The sequence below is a fragment of the Anastrepha obliqua genome, chromosome 3 (assembly GCF_027943255.1).
Source record: "Anastrepha obliqua isolate idAnaObli1 chromosome 3, idAnaObli1_1.0, whole genome shotgun sequence".
Lineage (NCBI taxonomy): Eukaryota > Metazoa > Arthropoda > Insecta > Diptera > Tephritidae > Anastrepha > Anastrepha obliqua.
The window spans coordinates 97,358,702-97,368,959 of NC_072894.1; positions in this window are offsets into that span (position 1 = coordinate 97,358,702).

Sequence of the window (10,258 nt, forward strand, 5' to 3'; positions counted from 1 at the left end):
AGCTGCGATCAACGATTTCCAGTGATGCCCCCTCCCACAGGCCGCGAAGCGTTCTCACCGCTTCCTTTAGCCATGTGAGCGTGGGGTCATCCTTGCACTTTATTATTTTGACGCCGCTGAACCACCCTGCTCCGTCGAATGCTGGCATGGGTGCGTTCGGCTCCGCGTCCATTTTAGTAAACAAGGTTTCCAGTAGCTTCATCTCCACTACCTTCCACCGTTCCTGCGACATTCGCCCCAGCTGGTCGCTGCGGTCAGTGAGTGCCACTATGAGATGCCTCTTGGCAATTTCACTGGCCGCTACCGCTGCTTTCGACGTCGTAGGTCCTTCGTCTCCGTTTTTAGGTTTAGCCGTCTCGTGCCTGTGCTTCTGCTTTTTTGATGGCCCTGAGGCCTCACTATCCGCAGAACGCTGCCTCTTGATGGCTAGCTCTTCTTCGATTTTGTTCACATATTTCGGGTTCGAGGCTGCGAACATTGGCTTTGCTGCGTAGAAGGCCCGGCCATTTTTGATCTCCTCTCTGGCCCAAGCCAACCGTTCCTCCTCTTGCTTCGTCAGGTTGGACTTGCTGCCAAATCGGTCACAAACTTTGACCGCAGCCTTGTATCGGGCTTTGGCCTTCAGCTTCTCTTTATCAGGCTTGATCCTTGGTCTGTTCTTGCTATCCGAAGCAGCACCATTGGACTTAGCCGGAGAACGCAGAAGAGCCTCTTCCTCAGCTGTATTGATGCTCCCGGCGCTTTCGTGGTCCGAGTCTTCGTTGACAACGGCACCTCCGCGCTGAAGAGCGTTCTGTGTGTGTTTGGCAGTGGGATTGCGACCACTGTAGCCTGCTCCCGCTACAATGGAAGTTTTGTTGCTTGATTTTTCATCTGTATTCATCTTTTTCGTACGACCACCTGCTCGACGAGGCGAGCGCAGTGGTCTATCTGTATAATGGGGAATTCAAAACGGTCCACCACGGCAGCGCCCCATACCGTGGCAAGGCCACAGTTACTTCCTAAGGCGGCCCGGTGTTAGGAAGGCGCCGTTGAAATACAGCCGGTCTGGTGAACCCCCTGGCTGCAAACCATCCAATGGGCACGGTGTCGCATAACACCCTGGATTAGGGGGTGGGCTAGGAGAGGAAATAGCGGGATGTGAGGGGTTTGGGGATGGCAAAGGGATCTTCGTCGGTACGGTGATCTTCGCATGGTGATTGGTTGGCCACCAGGTTCGCCGTAAGGCGAATGGATGGCAAGCCAGTCTCCATATGAAGCTTCCCTCTTAGTTCGTGTTGGGTTGGCCCCCATGCTATGGGGGTCAGACCACCACTTAAGCCTCATCCCCGCGTCAAGGAGACCAACATGATGAGATAGATAAGATTAGATTAGATTAGATTAGATTAGATTAGATAAGATTAGATTAGATTAGATTAGATTAGATTAGATTAGATTAGATTAAATTAGATTAGATCAGATTAGATTAGATTAGATCAGATTAGATTAGATTACATTAGTGGGAGGGGGTTGGACAAGTGATAAGAAAGATAAAAAGTGTGTGGTAAGACGGATAAATTAGTCTGAGGTCACTCTCCCAAAAATCTCTTGGATTCGTTGATGAATCTTAAGAGATCCGGAAGAAGAAGAGTAAGAACTTTATCCATACTCAGTATATCCCAACACAAAATCCTAAGTCTGATTCTGGAAAACGCCGGGCAGCTACAGAGAAAATGCTCTGCAGTGTCTTCATCCTCAAGATAGGATAGACATATCGGGCTGTCTACGACCCCCATAACAATATTTGTGATAAGCTTCATTATGACAGAAATGTATTCGGAGATACCGACTATGTTGTACGCACACAAGTAACATACGTCAAATCATGCAATTTTGTTTTTGAATAACTTTTTTATTCAATAAACAAAAAACAAAAATGATTTTGAGTGATACAAATCTTTAGTTTGACCTTGACGTGCTTCATTCCTTTTCTGTTTGCGCACTGCGGCTGTCTAGTCCACAAGTATCAAATATGACTGGCATTCAACGTCTAATTATAAATTATCAAAAATTATATAATTAAAATTGATAAAAATTATAAATTAAATTATAAATTCGCCACCTTTTACATCACACACCCACAGCCTCGACTATGACGGTTCTCCCTTATCGAATATAGTACAACTGGTGCCCTCTATGGAGACTCGTTTGTTTCTAGGAAAAGAAATTTCAGCAGGACTAGTTTTTTTCAGTATCTTTTGCAGGAAATTTTATTTCAAATTTTAGTGATTGCAGCAGTTATAACGATCTTTCCGTCAAATGTGAGTAATACAAGGTGAAGTCCAAAATAAACAAGACTGGTGCGATAAAAATGTTTTTGTTCCTTTCCATTGGAAGGGCATCCCTACCTGACTTCCAAATAAAGTGTCAGTATATTTGAGTCATCGGTACAAAAATGAGTATCGAACAAAGAGCTAATATCAAATTTTGTTTTAAAGCCGGTAAAACATTTATCGAAACATTTGAATTGATGAAAAAAGTTTATGGCGATGATTGCTTATCTCGTGCCAGAGTTCATGAGTGGTTTACACGTTTAAGAGATGGTTGTGAGGACATATATGAGAATGAACATACGGGTAGCCCAATCACCGGGCAGTAATCACCGAAAACTCCATCGAAATTGCTTGTAAATTTACCAAAAATGAACCGAAATCATTGTTGGAATTCATGGAATCGGAGTTAAATATCTCCAAAACATCGATTTATCGCATTTTAACTGATCATTTGGGCTTACGAAAAGTCTGTGCACGTTTCATTCCGCACAAATTAACTGAAGACCAAAATTAAATATTCGAAAACCCTCATGAAAGAGGTGAAAAAAGACAAGACATTTTATTACAACACTGTAAATGGTGATGAAACATGGTGCTTCCAACATGAACCAGCAACTAAGCGTCAATGTGCCGAATGGAAGGCCCCAGACGAGTCACCACCCATAAAATCGCGTTTGAAGAAGTCAAAAATCAATTCAATGCTCATTTGTTTTTACGATTCCAAAGGAATTGTTCACAAGGAGTTCATACCAATAGACTTAATCGGCAATGCAATTTTCTGTCTTGGCATTTTCAAGCGTTTGTTACACCGCAAAGGAGAAAGCTGGCGCTTATTGCGTGATAATGCACCATCTCATCGATCAATTCTTGTGACTGATTTTTTGACTAGAAACTCGCATTTTAACCATCAATCACTCACCGTGTTCGCCTGACATGGCTCCCTGTGACTTCCACCTATACGGAAAATTGCATTTGGCCATGAAGGGAGAACGTTTTGCGTCCGTAGAGGCGATCCAAAGGGGTTGTACAGGCATTCTGAAGGACATTCCGCTCAATGACCTGAAATAGTATTTCGAAAAGCTTTTAGATCGCGAAAAACAGTATATCGAGCCCATCAAATAAACTCAAAGTTATCAGAACAAAGCTCCTGTCGTTTCTACATATTTTAGCTTGGTCTCTTTTATTTGGGACTTCACCTTGTATTTCGTTACTACTAAGATTTAGTAAAAAAATGTTCTTGAAAGATCGGCGAATTGGGTACTACGTGACCTAAAGTCGTGCCAAAAAGGTATACCCTAATGACCCATCAAATTCACCAGTCATTGCCTTTTCCGAATATCAGATTTTGTAATCGATGCCACATCACTTGACGGAGTAGAACTACAGATCATATGAACGTAAAGAGTAATTCAAAAGAAGCAGCGCCTAGATGTTGTTTCAAAATAAAAATTTAGATTCTCTCAGGTTCCACTAGTTTTATTCAAAATACGGCACTTAAAAATTATGTGTATGCGAAAGTTGACATCATTTAAATGCCCACCATCGCAGGTGTAATGAAAGAATATTTATTTGAGTTAAATATATTTATTTATTTATCGTTCCAAGCTAGGCATCCAGCTTGGCGAACGATTATTTTCTTTATTGTGTCTTACATACTAATTACAAGCGTTTTTATAGTAACTTTTATCAATGCAAGCCAACAACAATTTTTCGGTGTTTACTTGTGTAATATGATTCTAGCATTCACGCGCCGCGCATATAATAATTACGTTAGCTATATTTGCGTTTACTTTCAAGTGTAATGAACCTTTTAAGAAATATGATACTTTATTTAAACGGCACAGCACAGTGAATGCATAAGTGGACAATAAAATAAAAACCAAAACAAAATGTTTATGAATATTAATGTTAAGGCATATCCGACTTATAATCATACTACACAGGCCTGCAAGTAAAATTCGCCAAATAGCCGTTGCATGATTGCCTTTTTGTTGAGAACGTCGAGCTATCGATGTTGAAGATTATTTAGCAACACTTTTCCATACAGCAACAATATTCTCAACAGAAAGTCCAGTTTTTGATCTTCTAGTCCTTTTTCTGTTCTCCATAGAACCGGTTTCTTGAAATTTTTTCATCAAACTTTGAATTTTCGACTCATTCGGATAACTATTTCTACTAATTACGAATTTCGCGATATGTTCTTCTTAAAGATCGACTATTTTCATGAAAATAAATTAAAAAATAATAATTTAGTTAATAATAATAATAAAAAAAATGTTCATAATGAGTTTCAATAATTTAAACGCGTTGTTTTGTGGTGTAAAATTGCACAGCTGCCTTCTTGAAAAATATTAAAGATGACATATAAAAGATACCGTCTAGGAATTTGTCAATACTGACACCTAGACGTCACTTTTGAAAGCCATTTTATCAAAACCTTAGGGTATTCGTAGAGAGTTTCAAGAAAGAATACTTTCTCTTAGGTGATATCCGAGATGTGAAAAAGTGGTCACTGTTGTTTTTTTTTAGTTAAAAAAAACTTAAGACTTACTTGTGCACTTTATAATAGAAAAAAATTAATTATTACAGAACTGTAAATTTACCTTTTACTATTCCTTAAGCCGTACAAATATATTTTGTTTCATTCTGCTGTGAGTTACAGGGTGTTAACAGTGGAAATCAAAAAAGAAAAATTCGGTACATTTGCAGTTTTTCTTTGCCAAAATGGAAGTCAGATCAATGACTGAATTGTGAATGGTGTTTATGGTGCCGACACTGTCATAGTTAATCACGTGCGATTTGGGTTTCGTCGATTCCGATCAGGCATTTTTGATGCTATAGAAAATGGCGATAAGGTCGATAAAATCATAGAATGAATCGAAGTTGACCGGCATTTTAGTAGTTGTTGCATCATCCAAAGCTGGATTCAAGAAGAAGCTCGATGTTTGCCACACCAGTTAACACCAAAAAAGATGATGGATCAAATTTCCATCTGCAAAGCCTTGGCCAAGCGGAAGGAAATCGACCCATGTCTTAAGCGGAAATGATGACTGGGGATAAGAAAAAGCGGGCCTAACGGCTAAGAATATTCTACTGTGTGTTTGGTGGGACGTGAAGGGGATCAGGGCCACAAAAGACTATGAGGTCGAAGTGCAAACCTCACAAAAAATCTAATCTAAGAAGGAATCATTTATTAGGTGCGCAACTAAGATGCCGCCACCAGTGTGTGCTAGTCGATTCAATCATAACGTAAACGCCATAAACCAAGCTTAGATATTTGGTAAAAAAACTGCTTCGACACATTAGTGATTTTGTTTTGGTATCATATACTTTTAGTTTTGTGAAAATATTTGATTATGAGCTGTTCTGTATGGCCAAATACTAAATTCGAATCTCTACTATAAACAACTGGACCGTTTGAAGCTAGCGATTGACTGAAAACGGCCAGACTTGGCCAACAGAAGAGGTGTCGCGTTCCATCGGGACAATGCAAAGCCACACACGTGTGCTGGGACTCGCCAAAAACTCCAGGAGGTTAGTTGGGAAAGTTTAATACATTCACATTCACATTTTTCTCCCATTGCAAAAGTTGCTGAGTGATAAGAAATTGTCAGCAAAAGACGATTGTCCTGATTGGATTGAAGAGACGAAAATCGATGATTATAGTTTTTCGCACATAACCACCAAGACTGCTATAAGAGAGGCGTTATGAAGCTACCTTTAAAATGGCAACAAATTATACAACAAATCGGTGTGTATTTGATCCAAATGGGACAAACCGAAATATTTAAAATACAGTTTTGAATTTTAAGCAAAAATAATGGATTTCTTTTTTCCCAAACTAATATAAATAATATATTTATTTCCCCCTCAAGGGCATTATTACTGAAGCTTTGCATTATCACCTTCACCCAAAAAGCAAAGTTACTAATTAATATACAGCAACGACATGACAAAAATGGCAGGAAAAGTATTGTGAAAAGTAACATTTATGGCGTGCACAAAAGTACGAGTAATTCGACAAATAATAGGACACAGCAGGGTTGCCAGGATAACAATTCCACACATACTGCAGACAAATGGGAATTATTCATGTTTTTTTTCTATTTTTGTTAGAAGGAAACCAGGAAAAATTGGAATAGTAGCATTGACAACCAGCAGACGTCAACGTGACACACTTACCATAGCAAATAAAAAAAATGGAAAGCCATACGCGCTTAGTACAATATTCTTCGGCGTGTATGTCCTGTGCACGTGCATATGCTGCGTTGGCTGAATGATCTGCAAGAGAAGTCCCACAGTGCTAGGGTTTCTGTGACTGGGTGCAGCTATGAAAATTAAATGCACTTAAGCGGATTAGGACTCGAGTGAACCGAAGCAGCTATACTTGGCTTAATCTACTTCCGAAAAGAAGAATTTTGTTTTGTAATATAGTCGGTATGTATGCATGAGCACAGATGTATGTAGATATATAAACATTTTGCACGAGTGGATTAAGTGTAAGTTGGCTTGGATTGGATATAACCAGCAAAATAAAGGTAAACATTATTGTAATTTGTTGCTTTTGTTTTTTTTTTTTTGTATATCTTTTTTGTATTTGCCCTCGCATGCATTGCTGTGCGCACTGTGGTTTGTTCCACATTTTCCTTTTTCGGTTTTTGTTAAATTAATTTGAATGTCGAGTCCATTTATTCAACCAATCTGACTAAGTACACATGTACGGGTTGGTTCTTTCAACAAAAGCCTTGTTGACATACAAATTAGTACAACAATTAAAGCAACAACGACTTTCCAATCAATTGCAACAAAAGCGAAATGCAAATATTTGTTGTAGGCCAAATTTTCAAAATGTAACATAAGCTGCCTCCACTGCTGGTGCAATGCGGCAGAGCAGAAGGTCTAAGGAAGACTCCGGTATGTATGTATGTGTGTAGTTAGCTATACAATTGCTGCAACTGGGCTGTGCGTGTTTGTGTTTGTGTGCGCTCTTGTCAACCTGTCAATCAGGCCACCTGGGTCAGTTTGTCACTCTCATCGTTGTGGCAGCTGTCGTTTGGGAGCTGAGGGTTTCTAGAAAAACAAAAATCGGTGCATAGTGAAATTTTCATGGGAAATTTAGTGACTGGCCAATGTGAGGGTAGCAGGCATATTTTGTTTATGCAGTCATTGCTTTGCAGTTAATTTAAAAGTCAAGTTGCTGAACATCTGCTGTTAGTCAGATTGCAGTCAATACTTTTTGTTAGCCATTGCCGGTGAGTAGAGGTGGCTGGGTACTCTTCAAGCTATCAAAAACGCCATTAAGTTGAAAATTCATGTATTATGGGGCTACGGATTTATGGAAATTTTGCACAAGTTTATGAGCGATTGCATGTCACATGATCCAAGCTTTTTGAGCGAGATCTTAAAATGAAACAAGTAAAAAAAAAATTAATCACTCTGAGATTTTTTTCAATATTGAAAATGTTGGTATGGAGATTTAAAAAGTGATATATCTTCGATTCCTTTCAGCATTTTTAAAATTTTCTTTAATTTTTTTGAAATAAAATAAATAAAAATTTCCAATAATTTTCTGAAAAAACACCCTAACACATTTTTATATATTATATATTATAAAAAACATACTTATTTATAAAAAAAATTTTTTTCTGCAAAGTTGTGTAATTTTTCAGGAATTTTTTTTTTTATTTGCTAAATTTTTTTATCATTTGCGAAAAGAATCGTCTCTTGAATTTTTTTATTTGGTTTTTTTTGATAACTGATCATAGTTGTATTCCTATACCCTCCCGAATAATATTCAAATACGTACGCGAACCAAGCAAGCAAAGCTTGAAAAACGTTACAGTGGTTCGGCAGCTGAAAGAGATGGTTAAGTAGTTCAACGCCCGGGTGGGCAAGGATGGAAATTTTGGTCCCACAGTCGGAAAATTCAGCCTGCACAACGAAGCGTCCGATAACGGAGGCTGATCGTCTTCGTCGGAGTCCGAAACATGGTCTGGTCTGGTCTGCAACTCCGGAATCCAGCTTTATAAAATACACCAAGTTACGTGACTGTGTCCTGATCGAAAAACGTGAACAGTTCCATCATGTTGTGGTTGATGGAAGACACGCTTCTAGGATTTTAGGTGTACGTACGATCAGAGAAGCTTGACCCGGATACTTACCTTGCTGAAGCCAAACTACGCACACGCTTCTGTGCGACAAACAAAAAAACGTACATCTAATTACACAAAGAATTTTTGACATCAAAAAGCTGTAATCGCAACAGACCGCCAGAAGATTCGCCATTCAAACCGGCATGCATGAGCAATGGAGCAACATTTCTCGTTCTCTACGTACCGCCGCCGAAGAAGAAATCGGATTTCGGCGGACCCGAAAAAACAATTGGTCCAATGAAAGTAAGCATGCTGCCTATAGGACCACTGAAGAGAGCTGAAAAATATAGAACGTCGTATTATCAGAAGAAAGAAACGAGATGCCAAAATACGTGAGCATGAGGAGCTTGATATGCTGGCTAATAGGAAAACGCTGCAAAATTTCACCTGAAAGTTCGTTGGTATACAGAAGGTTTTAAGACCGGGGCGATTTGTTGTAAGAATAAAGACTGATGACTGACAACCAGAGCATACTTAAATTGTGGAGAGAACACTTCTCGAAACTGTCAAATAGTAACTGCTGTGTATATCACCGAGAATGTGAAAATCCCGATACCCCAATCGTCGACGACGGAATTGTCATTCCGCTACCCGACCATGACGAGGTGAGAATAGCGATATTGCGGCTAAAGAAACAAAGCCGCGGGCGCCGTCGGACTGCCCGCTGAGCTATTCAAACATGGCGGCGAGGAGCTGGTAAGGTGCATGCATCAGATCCTATGCAAAATATGGTCGGATGAAAACATGCCTGCCGATTGGAATTTAAATGTGCTCTGCCCAATCCATAAGAAGAGCGATCCTGCAATCTGTGCCAATTACCGCGGGATTAGTCTTCTAAATATCGCCTATAAGGTTCTAGCAAGCGAATTGTGTGAAAGGCTGAAGCCCGCCGTCAATCAACTGATTGGACCTTATCAGTGTGGCTTTAGACCTGGAAAGTCTACCATCGACCAAATATTCACAATATGCCAAATCTTGACCCATGAAAGGAGAATCGGCACACACCATCTTTTCGTCGACTTCAAAGCTTATACCGCTATATACCGCGATGCTACCAAACGAGGTTTCAGCCAGGGTGATTTGTTTAACCTGATGCTGAAAAAAGTCGTCAGAAATTAATAGCTCAAACACAATTTTTTATAAGAGCGTATAATTGTTGGCGTATGCTGATGATATTGACATCATTCGGCCGCCGTAGCCGAATGGGCTGGAGCGTGGCCACCAGATTCGAAGATCTGTGAAACACCAAAATGAAGAACAAATTTTTCTAATAGCGGTCGCTTCTCGGCAGGCAATGTAAAACCTCCGAGTGTATTTCTGCCACGAAAAGGCCCCTCATAAGAAACCATTTGCCCTTCGAATTCGGCTTAAGCTGTAGGTATCTCCATTTATGCATATAAACTTTCTTCCTATATACTTGTATAATATTTTCGGTACCTAAGCAACAGGCAATTCTCGGAACACGGGATATGCATCACTACTCCAACAAAGTATTACAAATACAACAATTTCTCTCCCCTCCCGTTCCGTTTTCCGCTTCTTGCCCGCAGCTAGATCTTAATTTCTGCTGCGTCATTATTATTTCACTGCAATCCCTTTGCCAACCATTTCTGTTTGATGAAACGCCAACAGCTGTTAGCAAATGAATCAAGAACATCAGCGCTGCATACCTCAGTATTAATCGTAAATGTGACTTTTGTTGTTTTGCACGAGAAAGGGGATTAAAAAGATTATTATTATTGTAATAATTTTCTCTATACTACTTAATCCTCTCATGCCTAGTGCTAGGACACT